The sequence below is a fragment of the Bos mutus genome, chromosome 14, assembly GCF_027580195.1.
Source record: "Bos mutus isolate GX-2022 chromosome 14, NWIPB_WYAK_1.1, whole genome shotgun sequence".
Lineage (NCBI taxonomy): Eukaryota > Metazoa > Chordata > Mammalia > Artiodactyla > Bovidae > Bos > Bos mutus.
Window position 1 is genome coordinate 34,582,686 of NC_091630.1, and position 23,495 is coordinate 34,606,180.

The 23,495-nt window shown below is 41.0% G+C and overlaps 1 long non-coding RNA gene across 1 annotated transcript in view; it reads left to right on the forward strand.

Annotated features, from left to right (window-relative positions):
• Positions 1 to 23,495, forward strand: part of LOC138990749 (uncharacterized) — an 86,832-nt gene that overhangs the window by 54,812 nt on the left and 8,525 nt on the right. The window contains exon 2 of the long non-coding RNA XR_011466850.1: positions 15,282 to 15,330. This is a non-coding gene — a long non-coding RNA (uncharacterized lncRNA). The remainder of the gene's footprint in view (positions 1 to 15,281; positions 15,331 to 23,495) is intronic.

The following is a 23,495-nucleotide window of genomic DNA, read 5'->3' on the forward strand; positions in this document are numbered from 1 at the left end:
GTAATAGAAAGCCAACTCTAGTTGGTGGAAACAAAGAGAAAGTTGACTCTGGCAGTCTGAAGTGTGAAGGGTTGAACAACCAGGCTCTGTGGGTTTCAGCAGGGCTTCAGAAGCCCTTAAATGCTCTTTCATTGAAGCCTGCTATTTTCCCCCATGTCATGATTTCATCCACTAGAGAGGGGCTGGATGACCACAAGCCCTCTGTCTAGCCTGGCCAGTGCAAATTCCCTAACAGAAAGCAAACTCCTAGTCTCATTAAAGTCTGAATTTAATCTCAGGGAATTCAACTGCAGGTCCTGGTAGTAGAGGTCCTTGCTATTTAGAATGGTTCATGGACCAATAGCATCAGTATCATTTGGGTGCTTGTTAGAAATTCAGAACTCAGGCCCCACTCAGGACATAATGAGCATCCTACGTTTCTAGAAAGGCTGGGTATAGATTACGAGATGGGACCAGCCTTGTAATCTGCCTTTTAACAATAGTCCAGGAGGCTTGCACGCCCATGGATATTTGAGAAGCACTGTTATCATAACTTATTTCTGTGCTTCTGTTTTGGTGGATGTTGACAAAGCCTGTGTTGACTGCCTGGCAATCGAGTTTTGTAGCTGTGAGGATGGACCAGAGAGACAATGAAAACAAGCAGCCCCACAGGCATCGGGAATCACACTCATACCAACTGGTCATTACCGTTGCACAATGGTTTCTGACCTCATGGGGAACTAAACTAGAACAGCCAAGATCTGCAGCTGTGGCATCCCAAATTTGTCTAAAGCACCCCCGGAAAATATGGCCTTGTCAAGTAAATCTTGGGTCCCTCTGGTCTGGGCTCTGCCCCTGCCTGGCTTACCCCAGAGCATCAGCCAAGTCATCCTCCTGTATGTTTGTTACTAAAGTAAAAACAATGGGTAGTCAAGGGTGATGTAGTATCATTGAATGGATTACCTGTGAGCTTTTTCTTATTCTACACACACCACCTACGGACACCGGCATCTGGGACTGCTGTGATTCTTCTCCCGTTAAGAAGTGTGTTTACAAACTCTTGCTAGCCAGGAAATGTCCAGCTTTGAATAATACCTAAAAAGAAAACTACAGGAATTTGCAGAATGATTTAAAAATGATCCCAAATATAATAAATAATTGGTAACATGGGACTTCCCTGGTACTCCAGTATTAAAACCCCATGCTCCCAGTGCAGTGATGCAGGATTGATCCCTGGTTGGGAAACTAAGATCCCGTGTTTCATGGCACAGTCACCAAAAAAAGTTGGTAACACATATATGGGTTAGTACAGGGGCACTGTGGACTTTGGCATCTGGTACAGCTGTATTGTCACAGAGTCAAGATACAGAACCTTCTGTGCCTGGGTCCAAAGCCTAGAGAGGATATTAGGATCTATCAGATAAGGTAACAGGGCTTCCCACGCGGCACTAGTGGTAAAGAACTTGCTTGCCGATACAGGTAGACGTAGGAGATACAGGTTTGATCCCTGGGGTTTGGAAGATTCCCTGGAGAAGGGCATGGCAACCCACTGCAGTGTTCTGGCCTGGAGAATTCCAAGGACAGAGGAGCCTGGCAGGCTATAGTCCACAGGGTTGCAAAGAGTTGAACACAACTGAAGCGATTTAGCACTGGAGCTCTGGCGATAAGGTAACAGAAAACTCACAGTCCAACCAGATTAAGTAATAGGGGCATTGAGCCTCTAACCTTAACAGCTGTTCAGAGGGAGGGCTGCTCTAGCCACTGGATGTCTGGGCTTTGTCTCTGTTTTTTCATTCTGCCTTCCTTTGTGTTGGCTTTGTATTTAGAGTAACGCAGACCTAGGTTCGATTCCTGGGTTGGGAAGATCTGCTGGAGAAGGGATAGGCTACCCACTCCAGTATTCTTGGGCTTCCCTGGTGGCTCTACTGGTAAAGAGTCTGCCTGCAATGTAGGAGACCCTGTTTTGATTCCTGGGTCGGGAAGATTTGCTGGAGAAGGAATAGGCTACCCACTCCAGTATTCTTGGGCTTCGCTGGTGGCTCAGCTGGTAAAGAATCTGCCTGCAATGCAGGAGACCTGGTTTCTATCCCTGGGTTGGGAAGATCCCCCTGGAGAAGGGAATGGCTATTCACTTTAGTATTCAGGCCTGGAGAATTCCCTGGACTGTATAATCCATGGGGTCCCAAAGAGTCAGACATGATTGAGTGACTTTCAGAGTAACAACAAGATGGCCACTTGTTCCAGACATCAGTTCTTACATTCTACTAGTCCAAATTTCATCATGTGTCACGTCTACACCAGTAGCAAAGAAAACAGGTCCTCATGATTGGCTTAGACAAACAAAGACATACTGAATGGACTTGACGATGGGACCAGCCTTTCTAGCAACATAGGATGCTCAGTGGATCCCGCCCTATTTTCATTCTGATTCTCCCAACAGGACATGAAGCATGGGGATGTTTTAGAACACAGGTGGGATGGGACTGGAGGTGGGGCAAGAGGAGGAAATATGGGGCAACATGAGGGATCCTTGTGTGAAAGAAAATGGTGTCTTTACTGTTTTAATATCTATCACCTAATTATGATATTTTCCATAGTTTTGTAAGATGTTACCATTGGAAAAAACTAGACAAAGAGTACCAAGAATGTTATTTCTTATGATTGCATATCAATATACAGGGATCTGAAAATCAGAATTTTAAAAGATTGTATTAAAGTAGTAGTTATCTTGAGTTTTTTGAGTTTTTTAACATCCCCTTGAATTTTTCTCCCTTGGCAAGTGCCTCTCTTGCCTCTCCCACACCAAAGGCATACAAGCTAAATGCCACTTTCTAGTACATAATCTTCAGCAAACAAATGATTGTCCCCTAAGCCTAAGTTTCCTTATCTGCAAAATGGGAATGACCATAATTGTTACCTCCTGGGGAGAATCCCCTCTGCCTTTTCTAAAACCAGCTTGAACATCAGGAAGTTCATGGTTCACATATTGCTGAAGCCTGGCTTGGAGAATTTTGAGCATTACTTTACTAGCGTGTGAGATGAGTGCAATTGTGTGGTAGTTTGAACATTCTTGGGCATTGCCTTTCTTTGGGATTGGAATGAAAACTGACTTTTTCCAGTCCTGTGGCCACTGTTGAGTTTTCCAAATTTGCTGGCATATTGAATGCAGCACTTTCACAGCATCATCTTTTAGGATTTGAAATAGCTCAACTGAAATTCCATCACCTCCACTAGCTTTGTTCGTAGTGATGCTTTCTAAGGCCCACTTGACTTCACATTCCAGGATGTCAGGCTCTAGGTGAGTGATCACACCATCGTGATTATCTGGGTCATAAAGACCTTTTTTGTACAGTTCTTCTGTGTATTCTTGCCACCTCTTCTTAATATCTTCTGCTTCTGTTAGGTCCATACCATTTCTGTCCTTTATTGTGCCCATCTTTGCATGAAATGTTCCCTTGGTATCTCTAATTTTCCTGAAGAGATCTCTAAGTCTTTCCCATTCTGTTGTTTTCCTCTATTTCTTTGCATTAATCTCTGAGGAAGGCTTTCTTATCTCTTCTTGCTCTTCTTTGGAACTCTGCATTCAGATGTTTATATCTTTCCTTTTCTCCTTTGCTTTTCGCTTCTCTTCTTTTCACAGCTATTTGTAAGGCCTCCCCAGACAGCCATTTTGCTTTTCTGCGTTTCTTTTCCATGGGTTTTAGAAAAGGCAGAGGAACCAGAGATAAAATTGCCAACATCTGCTGGATCATGGATGATCCATGGAACAAGCAAGAGAGTTCCAGAAAAACATCTATTTCTGCTTTATTGATTATGCCAAAGCCTTTGACTGTGTGGATCACAAATAAAGTGTGGAAAATTCTGAAAGAGATGGGAATACCAGACCACCTGACCTGCTTATTGAGAAATCTGTATGCAGGTCAGGAAGCAACAGTTAGAACTGGACATAGAACAACAGACTGGTTCCAAATAGGAAAAGGAGTACATCAAGGCGTATTGTCACCCTGCTTATTTAACTTCTATGCAGAGTAGATCATGAAAAACGCTGGGCTGGAAGAAGCACAAGCTGGAATCAAGATTGCCGGGAGAAATATTAATAACCTCAGATATGCAGATGATACCACCCTTATGGCAGAAAGTGAAGAGGAACTCAAAAGCCTCTTGATGAAAGTGAAAGTAGAGAGTGAAAAAGTTGGCTTAAAACTCAACATTCAGAAAACGAAGATCATGGCATCCGGTCCCATTACTTCATGGGAAATAGATGGGGAAAGAGTGGAAACAGTGTCAGACTTTATTTTTTGGGGCTCCAAAATCAGTGCAGATGGTGACTGCAGCCATGAAATTAAAAGATGCTTACTCCTTGGAAGGAAAGTTATGACCAACCTAGATAGCATATTCAAAAGCAGAGACATTACTTTGCCAACAAAGTTTCATCTAGTCAAGGCTATGGTTTTTCCAGTGGTCATGTATGGATGTGAGAGTTGGACTGTGAAGAAGGCTGAGAGCCAAAGAATTGATGTTTTTGAACTGTGGTGTTGGAGAAGACTCTTGAGAGTCCCTTGGACTGCAAGGAGATCCAACCAGTCCATTATGAAGGAGATCAGTCTTGGGATTTCTTTGGAAGGAATGATGCTAAAGCTGAAACTCCAGTACTTGGGCCACCTCATGGGAAGAGTTGACTCATTGGAAAAGACTCTGATGCTGGGAGGGATTGGGGGCAGGAGGAGAAGGGGATGACAGAGGATGAGATGGCTGGATGGCATCACTTACTCGATGAACGTGAGTCTGAGTGAACTCCGGGAGTTGGTGATGGACAGGGAGGCCTGGCATGCTGTGATTCGTGGGGTCGCAAAGAGTCAGACACGACTGAGCGACTGAACTGAACTGACTGACTGAGGGAGAATCCTAGGGACCGCGGAGCCTGGTGGGCTGTCGTCTCTAGGGTCGCACAGAGTCGGACACTATTGAAGCAACTTAGCAGCAGCAGGGTTTTTGTCAACTTTAAGCAAGATAATGCATATAAATAACTAGTCCAGGGCCTAGTATATAGCAAATTCTATTTGTTTTATTAAAATTTTTTTTTTGTTGTGGTATAATTACAATGTTGTCTTTTTTTTTTTTTTTTTTTTTTTTTTATTTTTAAACTTTACATAATTGTATTAGTTTTGCCAAGTATCATAATGAATCCGCCACAGGTATACATGTGTTCCCCATCCCGAACCCTCCTCCCTCCTCCCTCCCCATACCATCCCTCTGGGCCGTCCAGTGCACCAGCCCCAAGCATCCAGCATCGTGCATCGAACCTGGACTGGCAACTCGTTTCCTACATGATATTTTACACGTTTCAATGCCATTCTCCCAAATCTTCCCACCCTCTCCTTCTCCCACAGAGTCCATAAGACTGTTCTATACATCAGTGTCTCTTTTGCTGTCTCGTATACAGAGTTATTGTTACCATGTTTCTAAATTCCATATATATGCGTTAGTATACTGTATTTATGTTTTTCCTTCTGGCTTACTTCACTCTGTATAATAGGCTCCAGTTTCATCCACCTCATTAGAACTGATTCAAATGTATTCTTTTTAATGGCTGAGTAATACTCCATTGTGTATATGTACCACAGCTTTCTTATCCATTCATCTGCTGATGGACATCTAGGTTGTTTCCATGTCCTGGCTATTATAAACAGTGCTGCGATGAACATTGGGGTACATGTGTCTCTTTCCCTTCTGGTTTCCTCAGTGTGTATGCCCAGCAGTGGGATTGCTGGATCATAAGGCAGTTCTATTTCCAGTTTTTAAGGAATCTCCACACTGTTCTCCATAGTGGCTGTACTAGGTTGCATTCCCACCAACAGTGTAAGAGGGTTCCCTTTTCTCCACACCCTCTCCAGCATTTATTATTTGTAGACTTTTGGATCGCAGCCATTCTGACTGGTGTGAAATGGTACCTCATAGTGGTTTTGATTTGCATTTCTCTGATAATGAGTGATGTTGAGCATCTTTTCATGTGTTTGTTAGCCATCTGTATGTCTTCTTTGGAGAAATGTCTATTTAGTTCTTTGGCCCATTTTTTGATTGGGCCGTTTATTTTTCTGGAGTTGAGCTGTAGGAGTTGCTTGTATATTTTTGAGATTAGTTGTTTGTCGGTTGCTTCATTTGCTATTATTTTCTCCCATTCTGAAGGCTGTCTTTTCACCTTGCTAATAGTTTCCTTTGATGTGCAGAAGCTTTTAAGGTTAATTAGGTCCCATTTGTTTATTTTTGCTTTTATTTCCAATATTCTGGGAGGTGGGTCATAGAGGATCCTGCTGTGATGTATGTCGGAGAGTGTTTTGCCTATGTTCTCCTCTAGGAGTTTTATAGTTTCTGGTCTTACGTTTAGATCTTTAATCCATTTTGAGTTTATTTTTGTGTATGGTGTTAGAAAGTGGTGCAGTTTCATTCTTTTACAAGTGGTTGCCCAGATTTCCCAGCACCACTTGTTAAAGAGATTGTCTTTAATCCATTGTATATTCTTGCCTCCTTTGTCAAAGATAAGGTGTCCATATGTGCGTGGATTTATCTCTGGGCTTTCTATTTTATTCCATTGATCAATATTTCTGTCTTTGTGTCAGTACCATACTGTCTTGATAACTGTGGCTTTGTAGTAGAGCCTGAAGTCAGGTAGGTTGATTCCTCCAGTTCCATTCTTCTTTCTCAAGATCGCTTTGGCTATTCGAGGTTTTTTGTATTTCCATACAAATTGTGAAATTATTTGTTCTAGCTCTGTGAAGAATACTGTTGGTAGCTTGATAGGGATTGCATTGAATCTATAAATTGCTTTGGGTAGTATACTCATTTTCACTATATTGATTCTTCCAATCCATGAACATGGTATATTTCTCCATCTATTAGTGTCCTCTTTGATTTCTTTCACCAGTGTTTTATAGTTTTCTATATATAGGTCTTTAGTTTCTTTAGGTAGATATATTCCTAAGTATTTTATTCTCTTCGTTGCAATGGTGAATGGAATTGTTTCCTTAATTTCTCTTTCTGTTTTCTCATTATTAGTGTATAGGAATGCAAGGGATTTCTGTGTGTTGATTTTATATCCTGCAACTTTACTATAGTCATTGATTATTTCTAGTAATTTTCTGGTGGAATCTTTAGGGTTTTCTATGTAGAGGATCATGTCATCTGCAAATAGTGAGAGTTTTACTTCTTCTTTTCCAATTTGGATTCCTTTTATTTCTTTTTTCTGCTCTGATTGCTGTGGCCAAAACTTCCAAAACTATGTTGAATAGTAATGGTGAAAGTGGGCACCCTTGTCTTGTTCCTGACTTTAGAGGAAATGCTTTCAATTTTTCACCATTGAGGATAATGTTTGCTGTGGGTTTGTCATATATAGCTTTTATTATGTTGGGGTATGTTCCTTCTATTCCTGCTTTCTGGAGAGTTTTTATCAAAAATGGATGTTGAATTTTGTCAAAGGCTTTCTCTGCATCTATTGAGATAATCATATGGTTTTTATTTTTCAATTTGTTAATGTGGTGTATTACATTGATTGATTTTATGGATATTGAAGAATCCTTGCATCCCTGGGATAAAGCCCACTTGATCATGGTGTATGATCTTTTAATGTGTTGCTGGATTCTGATTGCTAGAATTTTGTTAAGGATTTTTGCATCTATGTTCATCAGTGATATTGGCCTGTAGTTTTCTTTTTGTGGCATCTTTGTCAGGTTTTGGTATTAGGGTGATGGTGGCCTCATAGAATGAGTTTGAAGTTTACCTTCCTCTGCAATTTTCTGGAAGAGTTTGAGCAGGATAGGTGTGAGCTCTTCTCTAAATTTTTGGTAGAATTCAGCTGTGAAGCCGTCTGGACCAGGGCTTTTGTTTGCTGGAAGATTTTTGATTACAGTTTCAATTTCCATGCTTGTGATGGGTCTGTTAAGATTTTCTATTTCTTCCTGGTCCAATTTTGGAAAGTTGTACTTTTCTAAGAATTTGTCCATTTCTTCCACGTTGTCCATTTTATTGGCATATAATTGTTGATAGTAGTCTCTTATGATCCTTTGTATTTCTGTGTTGTCTGTTGTGATCTCTCCATTTTCGTTTCTAATTTTGTTGATTTGATTTTTCTCCCTTTGTTTCTTGATGACTCTGGCTAATGGTTTGTCAATTTTATTTATCCTTTCAAAGAACCAGCTTTTGGTTTTGTTGATTTTTGCTATGGTCTCTTTTGTTTCTTTTGCATTTATTTCTGCTCTAATTTTTAAGATTTCTTTCCTTCTACTAACCCTGGGGTTCTTCATTTCTTCCTTTTCTAGTTGCTTTAGGTGTAGAGTTAGGTTATTTATTTGACTTTTTCTTGTTTCTTGAGGTGTGCCTGTATTGCTATGAACTTCCCCTTAGGACTGCTTTTACCGTGTCCCACAGGTTTTGGGTTGTTGTGTTTTCATTTTCATTCGTTTCTATGCAAATTTTGATTTCTTTTTTGATTTCTTCTGTGATTTGTTGGTTATTCAGCAGTGTGTTGTTCAGCCTCCATATGTTGGAATTTTTAATAGTTTTTCTCCTGTAATTGAGATCTAATCTTACTGCATTGTGGTCAGAAAAAATGCTTGGAATGATTTCTATTTTTTTGAATTTACCAAGGCTATCTTTATGGCCCAGGATGTGATCTATCCTGGAGAAGGTTCCATCCATGCGCTTGAGAAAAAGGTGAAATTCATTGTTTTGGGATGAAATGTCCTATAGATATCAATTAGGTCTAACTGGTCTATTGTATCGTTTAAAGTTTGTGTTTCCTTGTTAATTTTCTGTTTAGTTGATCTATCCATAGGTGTAAGTGGGGTATTAAAGTCTCCCACTATTATTGTGTTATTATTAATTTCTCCTTTCATACTTGTTAGCATTTGTCTTGTGTACTGTGGTGCTCCGTGTTGGGTGCATATATATTTATAATTGTTATATCTTCTTCTTGGATTGATCCTTTGATCATTATGTAGTGACCTTCTTTGTCTCTTTTCACAGCCTTTGTTTTAAAGTCTATTTTATCTGATATAAGTATTGCTACTCCTGCTTTCTTTTGGTCCCTATTTGCATGGAAAATCTTTTTCCAGCCCTTCACTTTCAGTCTGTATGTGTCCCCTGTTTTGAGGTGGGTCTCTTGTAGACAACATATGTAGGGGTCTTGTTTTTGTATCCATTCAGCCAGTCTTTGTCTTTTGGTTGGGGCATTCAACCCATTTACGTTTAAGGTAATTACTGATAAGTATGATCCCGTTGCCATTTACTTTATTGTTTTGGGTTGAGTTTATACACCGTTTTTGTGTTTCCTGTCTAGAGAATATCCTTTAGTATTTGTTGGAGAGCTGGTTTGGTGGTGCAGAATTCTCTCAGCTTTTGCTTGTCTGAAAAGCTTTTGATTTCTCCTTCATACTTGAATGAGATCCTTGCTGGGTACAATAATCTGGGCTGTAGGTTATTTTCTTTCATCATTTTAAGTATGTCTTGCCATTCCCTCCTGGCTTGAAGAGTTTCTATTGAAAGATCAGCTGTTATCCTTATGGGAATTCCCTTGTGTGTTATTTGTTGTTTTCCCTTGCTGCTTTTAATATTTGTTCTTTGTGTTTGATCTTTGTTAATTTGATTAATATGTGTCTTGGGGTGTTTCGCCTTGGTTTTATCCTGTTTGGGACTCTCTGGGTTTCTTGTACTTGGGTGATTATTTCCTTCCCCATTTTAGGAAGTTTTCCACTATTATCTCCTCAAGTATTTTCTCATGGTCTTTCTTTTTGTCTTCTTCTTCTGGAACCCCTATGATTGAATGTTGTAGCGTTTAATATTGTCCTGGAGGTCTCTGAGATTGTCCTCATTTCTTTTAATTCGTTTTTCTTTTATCCTCTCTGATTCATTTATTTCTACCATTCTATCTTCTAATTCACTAATCCTGTCTTCTGCCTCTGTTATTCTACTATTTGTTGCCTCCAGAGTGTTTTTAATTTCACTTATTGCATTATTCATTATATATTGACTCTTTTTATTTCTTCTAGGTCCTTGTTAAACCTTTCTTGCATCTTCTCAATCCTTGTCTCCAGGCTATTTATCTGTGATTCCATTTTAGTTTCAAGATTTTGGATCAATTTCACTATCATTATTCGGAATTCTTTATCAGGTAGATTCCCTATCTCTTCCTCTTTTGTTTGGTTTGGTGGGCATTTATCCTGTTCCTTTATCTGCTGAGTATTCCTCTGTCTCTTCATCTTGTTTAAATTGCTGAGTTTGGGGTGTCCTTTCTGTATTCTGGCAGTTTGTGGAGTTCTCTTTATTGTGGCGTTTCCTCACTGTGTGTGGGTTTGTACAGGTGGCTTGTCAAGGTTTCCTGGTTAGGGAAGCTTGTGTCGGTGTTCTGGTGGGTGGAGCTGTATTTCTTCTCTCTGGAGTGCAATGAAATGTCCAGTAATGATTTATGAGATGTCTATAGTTTTGGGGTGACTTTGGGCAGCCTGTATCTTGAAGCTCAGGGCTGTGTTCCTTTGTTGCTAGAGAATTTGTTTGGTATGTCTTGCCCTGGAATTTATTGGCCCTTGTGTGGTGCTTGGTTTCAGTGTCGGTATGGATGCATTTGATGAGCTCCCGTCAATTAATGTTCCTTGGAGTCAGGAGTTCCCTGGAGTCAGGGTTTGGACTTAAGTCTCCTGCTTCCGGTTATCGGTCTTATTTTTACAGTAGTTTCAAAACTTCTCCTTCTATACAGCACCATTGATAAAACATCTACATTAAAGATGAAAAGTTTCTCTACAGTGAGGGTCACTCAGAGAGGTTCACAGGGTTACATGGAGAAGAGAAGAGGGAGGAGGGAGTTAGAGGTGACCCAAATGAGATGAGGTGAATCAATAGTGGAGAGAGTGGGCTAGCCAGTAGGCACTTCCTTATGTGCACTCCACAACTGGACCACTCAGAGATGTTCAGGGGGTTATACAGAGAAGAGAAGAAGGAGGAAGGTAACAGAGGTGGCCAGAAGGATAAAAGGGGGGAATGAAAAGGAGGGAGACAGATCCAGCCAGTAATCAGTTCCCTAAGTGTTCTCCACCGTCTGGAGCACACAGAATTTCACAGAGTTGGGTAGAGTAGAGAGGGGTTAGGGAGGAGACACAGGCGACCTGGTGGAGAAAAAGGAGAGTCCAAAGGGAGAGAGAGCAGTCAAGCCAGTAATCTCACTCCCTAGTGAAAAATGGGTCCTGAAGATTGGGTCCTTAAAGGTACAAAATTGGTAACAAATACATAAAAGCAAAAATTAAAAATCTAGAGTAGAGTTTGGAATTTCAAAAATATGATGTTAAAGAAAAGAAGAAGGAAAAGAGAGAAAAAACGAACAAACAAAAACAAACAAGGTCATGAAAATTATAAAGAAAGTACAGGTACAAAATTGATAACTAATACCAGAAAGCAAAAATTAAAAATCTAGAGTAGAGTTTGGAATTTCAAAAATACGATGTTAAAGAAAAGAAGAAGGAAAAGAAAGAGAGAAAAAATGAACAAACAAAAACAAACAAGGTCGCGAAAATTATAAAGAAAGTACAGGTACAAAATTGATAACTAATACCAGAAAGCAAAATTAAAAATCTAGAGTAGAGTTTGGAATTTCAAAAAATACGATGTTAAAGAAAAGAAGAAGGAAAAGAAAGAGAGAAAACGAACAAACAAAAACAAACAAGGTCATGAAAATTATAAAGAAAGTACAGGTACAAAATTGATAACTAATACCAGAAAGCAAAATTAAAAATCTAGAGTAGAGTTTGGAATTTCAAAAATACAATGTTAAAAAAAAAAAAAAAGAAGAAGAAGAAGAAAAATAAAGAGAGAAAGCGAACAAACAAATCTGAACAATGTCACAAAAATTATAAAGAAAATACAGGTACAAAATTGATATCAAATACCAAAAAGCATAAATTAAAAATCTAGAGTAAAGTTTGGAATTTCAGATATACAATGTTATATAAAAGAAGAAGAGAAAGAAACAGAGAAGGAAAAAAAAAAAGTCAGAAATTATAAAAAAAAAAAAAACTATAGGTACAAAATTGATAACATATACCAAAAAGTTTAAAAATTAAAAATCTAGAGTAGAGTTTGGAATTTCAAAAATACAATGTTGAAGAAAAAAACAAAAACAAACAAAAAACAAGGTCAAAAAATTATAAAATATATATATATGAAGTTTGCTGAAGAAAAAAAAAATAGGTTTTTTTTTTTTTTGCAAAGTAATAGGTTATAAAAGTGAAATTTAAAGGAACAATAGAGGACTTAAAAAATTTTTTTAATTAAAAAAAAAAAAAAAAGGAAAGAATGATCGTAAAAATAATAAAAATATATCTAGGACTTTTTTTTTTTTTTTTTGTGGGTGTTGTGAGTTCAGTTCATTTTGGCTAGTTCCTTGGTCAGATTTATATTTCTCAAGATCTATAGGCCCCTTCCTATGTAGTCCGTAGTAACCACAGGGTTTTGATCTATTGCCTGTAGCTTCCAAGGCGTTTCCCTCTGTTATATCTTCTTCTGTTTGCTAGTCTCTTCAGTATCTGGTTTCCGCCCTGACACAAAGGGCACGGTGGAGGACACTTTATTTTCTTTTTTTTTTTTTTTTTTTAGGCTTACTTGTTCAGTCACGCTGTGGGGAGGGAGGGAGGGAGGGATGCTGCAAACAAATGACACTGGCGTGGGCTCGCAGTGCCTCAGCCACCCTGGGTCTGCCCCTGCTCACGGCATGTGTAGCCTCCCTGTCCACACTGCTCGGACTCTAGGTTGTTCCGCCGGGAACAATCCGAGGCTGGCCCTGGGCTGCATGCACCTCCCAGGTCCAAGCCGCTCAGGTTCAGGCACTCGGGTAGTCCTCAGAGGCGCAGACTCAGTTGGGCCTGCGTTTTGTGCTCTTCCCAGGTCCGAGCAGCTCAGGTGATGAGGTGTTTGGCGAGCGCCAATGCTGCGACTTATCGCCTCCCCACCACTCGGTTATCTGGGTGTTAAAACCGGCGCACCTTCTCAGGCAGATGTTGACCGTCCAGACCCCCAAGAAGTTTTAGTTAGCAAAGAAGCCTGCTTACAGTTTTATAGATAATGTCTCTCTGGGGCTGCGATTGCCCCCTTCCGGCTCTGGCTGCCTGTCACCGGAGGGGGAAGATCTGCAGCCGGCTATCTCTGTTCAGTCCTTTGTTCCGTGCGCGGGCCTGGCGGTCTTAGGTTAGGGCTGGCTTTTCGCGTGGTAAATATCCCACAGTCTGGTTTGCTAGCCCAAATTATTTCGCTCAGATAGCGCTCAGGGTATTCAGGCCAGATTCTTACTCTCAGAGATGCAGCCCACGCCGCACCTCCCTGCTCAGCCCCGGCTTGCTAATGGCGGATGCAGGCGTCTGCGCTGCTTCTCCGCTGGGGGAGTTACCGTAGGGCTCACAATCTGCGAGTTTTAATTGTTTATTTATTTTTTCTCCCTGTTATGTTGCCTCTGTGCTTCCAAAGCTCGGCACAGATTCGGCAGTGAGAAGGTTTCCTGGTGTTTGGAAACTTCTCTCTTTTGTTGTTCCCTTCCCGGGACGGAACTCCGTCCCTCCCTCTTTGTCTCTTTTTTTTTGTTTTTAATATTTTTTTCCTACCTCCTTTCAAGAGTTGGGTTGCTTTTCTGGGTGCCTGATGTCCTCTGCCGGCATTCAGTTGTTTTGTGGAATTTACTCGACGTTTAAATGCTCTTTTGATGAATTTGTGGGGGAGAAAGTGTTCTCCCCGTCCTACTCCTCCGCCATCTTGGCTCCTCCACAATGTTGTCTTAGTTTCTACTGTACAACAAAATGAATCAGCTACATGTATACACATATCCCCTCTTTTTTGGATTTCTTTCCCATTTAGGTCACCACACAGCATAGATTCCCTGAGCTATACAGTAGGTGTAAATTCTATTTAAATGTTAGTTATACAACCTATTGTAACACGGTAACCAGAGCATCCATGTGAAAAATGTGCGTACATGGTAGCAGGGAGTAGATTAGATGGAAGATTCATTTTATTTAGTGCCTCAGTGTCCAAGCACCTTGAGCACTAAAAATGTAACCTTCCTCCTCAGGGCACGTGACGTGTATGGACAGTTCCCCCCGGGTCCCCTGTTTGGTTTAATGTGGTATGGTCACCATCTTGAAATTCTTATTAATTTTTTTTAACAAGGAACCCATTTTTTTGCAGTGTCCCCAAAATGTATGTAGCCAGACCTATCCCTCCTTAATCAAAGCCCATGTCCCCTTGGAGAAGGTAAGATAGACCAGTCTCTGCCTCCTCCCTTGCTTTTCCCCAGTAGTCCTGGGAAGTACGTTCAACTCAAGTAGAGGGAGTTCTCCTCCCAGACTTGGTCTCCCGCGGCCCCATATCTCCTCATTCAAAGATACTTTCCCAGCCCACCCCCACAAGTAATGCCGACCCTTAAGTGGAAACCTCCTTGGTTTCATGAGTATGGGTGGGGTTGTCTGTAGAGGGTTTTCCTCCAAATTTGTGGGTTTAGGTACTTGTGCTTGATCAGTTTTTTATTAGGCGGAAGAGTTTTTTGGACAAGACCAGGGCTCTACTTTGCCACAGTTTAAAAAAAGAGAGAATCTGTGGGTCTTGAAGAAACAGAGGAGGTTCAGGAAGAAAAACGCATAAAATCATTAAACTATCACTTTAGTGGTATTTCCAAGTTGTCAAAACCACTCTGAAGTGTCACTTGCTAAGGAGAAGCATTCCTGGGGTTTTACAGACCCTGGATTGGGAAAGAATTTCTCAGTGAGAATGCTGAGGTTGTAGTCAGTAAGATGATCCAGTGGAGAAATATTGCCCTTGGACTTGAAGGGTTTGCGTCCTGTTTGTCCAGGTGCAGCACTTGTGTGCAAATGTGTGCACTCAGCCGCTCTGCCACTAGGGTCTGCCAAGACAGGCAGCTGTGCCCTGGGCTGGTGGGCTTAGCCTGGGGGTGGGGGGGTGGGTTGCACCTCGCACCTCGCAGGAAAGTGAGGGGGGCCTGTGGTTCCTCGTGGAGAAAGGATGTGCCTGGAATAACAAAGGAAAGAAAGAAAAACAAAACAAACCCGCAGCATAGGAGTTCCAACCAAGCTTAGAAGTGATGAAAGTGAAAAGAAAATTTTAGCTGGAGTCCAAACTGTGGCTAGGGTTATGACAGTTAATAAATCAGTGCATCTGGAAAATGTTCAGTCTCAACAATAAAATTAGGAAGCAATACTTTCATTCGACTAGTGTTATTAAAAAGTAGTAATTATTAAAACATTTATATCATCTTTCTGCAGGCATCTTTTATTTATTCATCATGAGGCTTGCCATCTCCAAGAAATTAAGGTATGTTGTGTGTATTGATAAAAATGGATTCTGCCACTTACTAACCATGTGGCTTTGGGTGGATTACTTAAGATCTCTGAACCTCTATAAGTTGAATTTCACAATAACTGTAATTTTTTATTATTTTAAAACCTTTTTATTTTGTATTGGGGGGTTGCAAAGAGTCAGACATGACTGAAGCAACTAACACACTTTCACATGGCTGATTAACAATGTTGTGACAGGTACAGGTGAACAGCAAAGGGACTTAGCCATACATAGACATGTATCCATTCTCCCCAAACTCCCCTCCCATCCAGGCTGCCACATAACGCTGCGCAGAGTTCCATGTGTTATACAGTAGGTCCTTGATAACTGTCCCTTCAAGTGGTGGTTTTCAAATATTTTGGCAGCAGCCTGGAGTAAACAACAATCTTTATCACAATGTAATATGCGACATACACCCATATGTGCATAAGCAAAACAAAGCTTCCATACATTTATCTTGGTTTTTTTTGTTTGTTTTTTTCATTGCATTTTATTTAAGAAATAGTGGTGGAGACCTACTAAACTGATTTCATAGCTCACTGTTTCAAAAATGGTATTATGGGTTGGTCTGCCCATGAAATGAGTCATCTCACTATACAGAGGAAGCAGTGATTACGTTTTGGTGTGCACAGTTCCATTCCTGTCATCATGCGTGTGTACATGTCTGTGTTTGTATAGTATGTGTGTATATAAGAATATGATACTCACAGATTTGTTACCAAGTTTTACATTTAATAATATACCATCAACATACCCTTGTTTTTCTAATTTTTAAAATCTCCTTTATCCTTAAATACTCCCTCAGGTTTGTCTTTACCTGACCAGCAATCTGTTACCAGGAATTTTTCACATTCTTTGGTGCAGCATCCATGCCTTTCAGGGCCATTTATGCCCTCCTTGGATTATAGAAATCATACCATGGGGTGGGCACTGTAGGTGCATCATGTACACAGTAGGTGCTCAATGAAGTAACAGGAATCGAACAACTCACTTGTCCCTACAGTGAGCTCAGATGTTAAGGCAAGATGTTCTGAGACCTCTTTCAGGAAATGAGGTCCCAGCTTAGGGCAACTTTCCTATCCAACAACCTGTAACTCTGGAGTTTGGATGACATAGCTGAATTTATTTGGTCCACTGACACCCTATATATTATAGAACCCAAGCTCTGCTATACCAGGAATTTATTCTGTAACCTGAAACTCTGAGTCTTCATTTACTCGTCTGCAGTGATGACGATCCTAACACCCACCTCACAGGGAGATGACGTAACAAATGAACGCTCTTGAACGTCTTGAACATTCTCAAGAGCTGTTGTGAAATGAGTTTTTTCTATAAACCCTCACCTGAATGGGATTTTTGTCCTTTGTAGACCATACTTCAAATCACAGCGTTTTCAAGTTCCTTTTGATGAATAAGTACACCTGGGTAGACATCCTAAAGGAGCTGTATTTTTTTTCAAGTTAAAATTTAGATTTCACTTATAAACATTTTTATTTATATTCATGACATAGGCAACCAATGTACCTTTTGGTCTCTCGGAGTCTGGTTTGTTTTATGACAGCACCTTCCAACAGGACTTGATTTGTTTCTGATGAGAACTCCCCCTAAACACTAGTAGATATACTAGAGAAACCGCTAGGCCTCTAGACATACCACTGAACATAATTTTAGGTTATGCTGACAGGAAAAGGGATCCTGGAGGCCTGTGTGGTTTATTCATCTATTGGCCTGTGTATTGATTTGTTCAATAAACATTAAGTACTCACTTATTTTTGCCAGACACTGATGCTGCCAGAGGTGCTGGAGTTGAGATAGTAAGGATGGTCTTTGACCCTGGGAGCTCACATTTCTGTGGAGGAGGCTGACTCGTCAACCGACAACTCTACTATAATATAACAGGCCTGTAATAACACTGTAACTACTTGTTGAGCTCTTCCAACATGCCAGAGACAGTTGTGGAGCTGAGACTATATTGTGTACACACAGCGCTTGCCATCAAGAGTTCATACGCTAGTGTTAGGGGAAGAATTATGTTTTGGCAGTTATAGGCATAGAGGTGATGGTAGCTAACTTTCCTTGGGGAAATCATGGAAGACTTCCTAGAGCAGGTGATGTTTAAGCTAAGCCTTAATGGTTGAGTAGGGCTTCCTGGGTGGTTTGGTGGTAAAGAATCCACCTGCAATGCAGGGGACTCAGATTGGATCCATGAGTCAGGAAGATCCCCTGGAAAGGAAATGGCAACCCACTCCAGTATTCTTGCCTGGGAAATTCCACGGACAGAGGAGTCTGGCAGGCTACAGTCCATGGGGTCGCAAAGAATCAGATATGTCTGAGTGAACAGCAATGATTGAGGAGGGTCTTTGCAAATGAAGGCTATGGAGGTAGAAGCTATGGGAGAGGGTGGATGGGAGAGAGAGGGCTTTCCAATCAGAGGAAGCAGCATCTGCCAATGCATGTGTGGTTACCTCTGAGGGGAGTGGGAAGAGATGAAAAGATCAGATCAGAAAGGGATTTATGTGCCTTAAAAAGGAGTTTAGACTTCATTCTTTAGATGTAGAGGCTCAACATTGTGAGACTTATATGTTAGAATGATTTTTCAGTAGCAACGAGAAAAATGGATTTCTTTGGGACTGAAGTGGGCAAGAATGTTGTCAGAAAGAAAGGTTAGGTTAGGAGTCTGATCCAGTTATCCAAAAGGAAATTGATAAGTGCTTGAACTAAAAACAGTGGGGTTGAGAACAGAGAATAAGGGATGGATTCAAGAGAAATCTTGGATATAAAATCTGTAGACCTTAGAATGTTTGCTGGAGACTTCGTTCAGGAGTATTAGGGGCGAATTTAGTGAACCCTAGGTGTCTGGTTTCAGTGACTTAAGTTGTGGATACTTGATGGTATCATAAAGAGACCATAGGATATTACCCTGTATGTGCCTTTGCTAATTTTCAGGTTGTTTGAAGAAGTCATCACTGTCCATGGTGCAGGCAGACAGCTAGTTGACTTGTGCAAGTCCTTTTAGGCTCAGAAGATAGTTTTGACATAGAAGACCTGGGTTCGATCCCTGGGTTGAGAATATCCACTGGAGAAGGGAATGGCTCCCCACTCCGGTATTCTTGCCAGGAGAATCCCATGGACAAAGGAGCCTGGTGGGTTACAGTCCATGGGTTGCAAAGAGTCAGATACAACTTTCACTTTTTTTCAAGTATATATACCTGTATGTATATATATGACCTAACCAATACTGACCCTGCTTGTTTAAGTGACCGCTGCATGTGTTTATAGATACCACTTTATTTTTTTCTCATTTTAAAATATTTGTTGTGGCTTTCTAATTTCAAAAGTAATACATGTTCGTTATTAACAAAAAAACTCAGGAAATTTCAGAGAAGCATAACAAAGAATCAACACAGCACCATACAGAGATAACCACAGTAAGATTTCCAGATTTTTCCAAGAAAATACAGATAATGTACAAAATTACAGGTAGGTAAACACTTAAATGTTGCTTATTAAAATTGAAATTGCATTACTTCATGGGGTTTCCTACCGTTTAATAATCTAGTTTTACATTTGATATTCTATGTACTCACTTTAAACTATTCCCAAATTTAACTTAGAAACAGGTCTAACCCAGACACCTGGTCTTTAAACTCCTTCTACACTGAGCTAAAGCCCCTGCCTAGTTAGTGCCAGCCACTACTTTTGAAATCCTATCCTGTGAGATATCACTTTGTTTACTTTTCTAAAATAAATTGTATTTGTTTATTTTTGTCTCTGCCGTGTCTTCCTTGCTGCTGGGGCTTTTCTTTGGTTGTGATGCACAGGCTTCTACTGCGGTGACGTCTCTTGTTTCAGAGCACGGGCTCCAGGGCATGCAGGCTTCGGTGGTTGTGGCACATGGGGTTAGTTGCTCCGCAGCATGTGGGATCTTCCCCAATCAGGGACTGAACCTGTGTCTCCTGCATTGGCAGGCAGATTCTTTACCACCAGGGAAGCCGATATCACTTTATTTTTAATGACATGTTACTGCAGCAGTACGGTGTGAAGTTATGTTCCTAGGATCTGGAACCACACCACCTGGGCACAGACCCTGTCTCCATGCCTCACTTGCAGGCTGACCTGGGGCAAGGAATAGAAATGCTTCATCCCCGAATCTCCCTGCCTCTATTAAGTGATTATCACAACTGTAGTTGCTTCGTAGTGGTATTGTGAGGATTAAATACGTTAACCTCTGGTAATAGAACATGGCCTGCCTGGTACATAGTAAGTACTCTATGACTTGCATCTTATTATCATGCCAAGAACAGCTCTACGAAGCAGCTCCTCTTAGAGTCCCTGATGCTGCTTGAACGGCGTGTGTGCCTGTCGCTGACATGCAGAGCCCGTGCTCTGTGCCACAGCTGTGTGTGCATTCCGTCCTTCAGTTGCACAGCAGAGTCTCGAGGCCCTGAGTTCAGACAGTGTCATGATCCAGTGTTAAGTATAAAGACACAGAGGTGAGAGATGGTGAGCAACCTGCCCCATATCCCACAGCTAGTGAGTAGGGGAACCAGGACTACCTAGCTCTAATGCCCATGGATATAATCCAGGCTGTTGCTCAGGCAGCCAGTGACCAGAGCGGCCAGTCATTTCTAGTAGGACACTGGCTGGAAGGGTCTCATTATTCCAACAGCAAGAGCTGCCTTGGATTTCTGAGAGCCTTAGTCTAGTGCCACACAGGAGGATGTGCTGGGACCTAGCAGGTGTCCTTCCCTCAGTGTGCAGGAGAATGATCCCACTTCTCCCTTTATCTCTTCTCCCAGCCGTCCTGTCCATCACGTTGTCTCTCCTCCTCATCCTTTTCTTTCAGGGATTTAGACCTGCTTGTAGAAGCCTTGACACAAAAGATCCAATTTAGCAGGTTGCAAAACATTATAAGACTATGATCTAGAAAAGGTTTCAAATGGCAATTGCCTCAACCATGTTTAGCTGAACCGTATAAGCCTCTTAGAGGAGAATATACTTTGAATACACATGGCCTGTGTGTGTTCAGCTTATCCATTTCTACATCATCGCCTTCATGTCCTGCTGGAACTTGGTAAATATCAGGTCTCATTTTTCATTGTGCCTTTCAGTTAAGTTCTGCATATGCTGCTGAGTGTTAAGATGGATGTTGCCATCTTTCACAAAGCTTTCTCTGAAGCACAAAGATCACAGGCTGTTTGATACAAGTGTGAAATATTACTAATCACACTGTCTTTTTCGATTGCAAGCTAGGACTCTTGAAGGAACTTAGGAGTAAGTTATTGATATAGCTTATTTCTAGGGCACTGAAGTCAGAAATTTGTGCCATCCCAGATCATTGTTTATCATCTCAAAGCAGACTTGGGACCTATTCCAGCCCAAAAGTCTGCTATGGACAGCTTTCCTAAGTTTGTGGAAGTTGAGTTCTCTAAGCTTTGCATCAAAACACATGTTTTTCTCATGAAGACATACCCAACCTTTAGCAATCTCTCATGTCATTTTCTCCAGATAAAGAAACCTGGTATCCACCCAAGTCTCGTGTGTGCTGTCTTACTCCTGGATATTTGAAAATCTACACAGCAAAAAAAAAAAAAAAAGAGAGAGAGAGAGACAAAACAGATAAACTGAGTCAATCTAGCAGCAATCCATGGCTTTTCTGCAAGGATTCACTCCAGAGATTCTTTACATTAAAAGCTTTTCTTGAAGCTTTAAGGTGATCTAGAAAACCCAATTTACACAAAACTTTTCTAGAACTTATATTTTCAGTGTGTGCTAAGTTGCTGTAATTGTGTCCAACTCAGTTGGACACAGTGGGACACAATTGTGCGACCCTATGGACTGTAGCCCGCCAGGCTTCTCTGTTCATGGGATTTTCCAGGCAAGAATACTGGAGTCTGTAGCCGTGCCCTCCTCCAGGGGATCTTCCTGACCCAGGGATTGAACCCATGTCTCTTACATCTCTGCATTGGCAGGCAGGTTCTTGGTCACTAGTGCCACTTGGGAAACATATTTTGAGTAAAATGCTATTATTTATGTTCAAAATCATTGGTTAGCATAGTTTAAATGCAGATCTAAAAAAAAAAAAAGATCCCTTACATCCATACTTTTAAAATATGATCTTTTGATACTCCATATTACAAGCAGACAAGTCCACAAAATTTTTGGTTTGAGAGGAAGTGAATTCTCACGGACTCACGTATAGTTCCTGTATTTCATTTTTGAACACATTGTTATATTCATGGTGTCATCTTATGAATTTGAAGGTGACTTGAGGCTTCATACAGGTACAAGCTCACAGAATCAAGAGAGAGAAATGTGTGGTTTTGCCTTGTTTTCTTTTAAAGTTACCATTCTGCTGGGTGCTTGTTAAGGACTGAAGGATTTGCAGAGTGCTTCATATACAGCTCATTTCATCCTTGCATGAGATTGATGAGGCTAGAATTGATTGTCTTCATCTTGCCCATGAGAAAACTGAGGCTCTTCTAGGTGAAGTGATTTGTCCAAGGTCACACGGTTACCTTTATAGTTCTTGATTTAAACGCAGCCTCGTGCTGTGTAAAAGGTCATACTATGAGCCAGTGCGCTTGCCACCTGACCTCAGCTCCATCTCCAGGCTGAGCCATTATGTTGTCAGGTAAAGATTCAATGGATACCTGTGTGTTGCTATTCCCCAGCAGGTGTAAGGAGGGCAGTGGTATCTGTCGTCATTGTGGTGAAGGACAGGAGACATGCTGGATGAGAAGATACTTTTAGAGTACCTTGATATTATGTAAAGAGTGGCGATATGAGCTGGCGTCTCCCTCTGAAAGAGTGGAGGGTTTATACCACCCTGTATTATGCTTTTGTGTATGTCCACATACATTATTTCTTGAGAGATCAGGAATGCATCTCATTATTTTAATATACTTCATAGCATCTAGCAGGTTAATGAGTGTTAAGTAAACATTTATTGAATGAATAATAGGGTTAGTAGTTAAAATTTTTTTGAGCCCTTACTGGGAACTCAGGCAGTGTTCTAAATATTCAATATATGGTGAGCTCATTTAGGGGCTTCCCTGGTGGCTCAGATGGTAAAGAATCTGCCTGCAATGCAGGAGACCCAGGTTTAATCCCTGGGCTGAGAAGATTCCCTGGGGAAGGAAATGGCAACCCACTCCAGTATTCTTGCCTGGAGAAATCCCATGGACTGAGGAGTGTGGTGGGCTATAGTCCATGAGGTCTCAAAGAGCTGGACACGACTGAGCGACTAACACATACACACACACACACACACACACACACACACTCATACTCATTTAGTCCTTATAACAGCTCTTTGTGGTAGGTTCTAACATCCTTCCCATTTCACAGATGAGGAAACTAAGGTACCAAGAGGTTGAATGACTTCGCCAAGAACACAGCTAGAAAATGGGAGAAGGAGAATAAAAGCTTATGTCCTTTGGCTCCAGAATCTTCTCCCCTAACTATTGTGCCCTAAAGCATCTCTATAAAATCCTGCCTCACTATTTCTCCCACTTCCGTTGCAATGAGTAGGCCCCTCCCTGTTTTATTTTTACCATAGCATTTCTCAATGCTGCCGTACTTTATACTTGTTTAATTGTTAGTTTGTTTTCCTTTTTGGTTTATCCTCCTACCTTAGAAACATAAGCTCCAAGAGGGCAGAGGTTTCTATCTTCTTTCTTTACTGCTGTGTCCCTGACACTTATTCCTGACACATTTATGAATTACTAGTAAATATGGAACACTGCCTGGCACACAGTAGGCAGCGAATAGCTCTGCACTGAATGAAAATGACTGAATCATGGGCATGTCTGTAAGTTCATCGGAACTGGCCACTATTCAGGATCCATCCTGCTGTAATTCTGCTTGCAGTGGTGCTTTTGAATACAGTATGGTAAATGGTAGGTATATAAAACAGATTTCTCTAGGCTAAAGAATGCATAAGAAGTCACCCTTTGCTTCATCAGAACTTTGGTCCCCATGTCTTGCTTTCTTTCTCTTTCTCTCTGTCTCTCTCTCTCAGGCTATTTCTTTGGAGCACAGAGGTCCTCTGTGTTCACTTTCCTGCCCAGGCTTCTAAGACCCTCTCTAGAAGGCACTCTGTGCCTTCACCCCATCGAAAGGATGCCTGAGGCCTT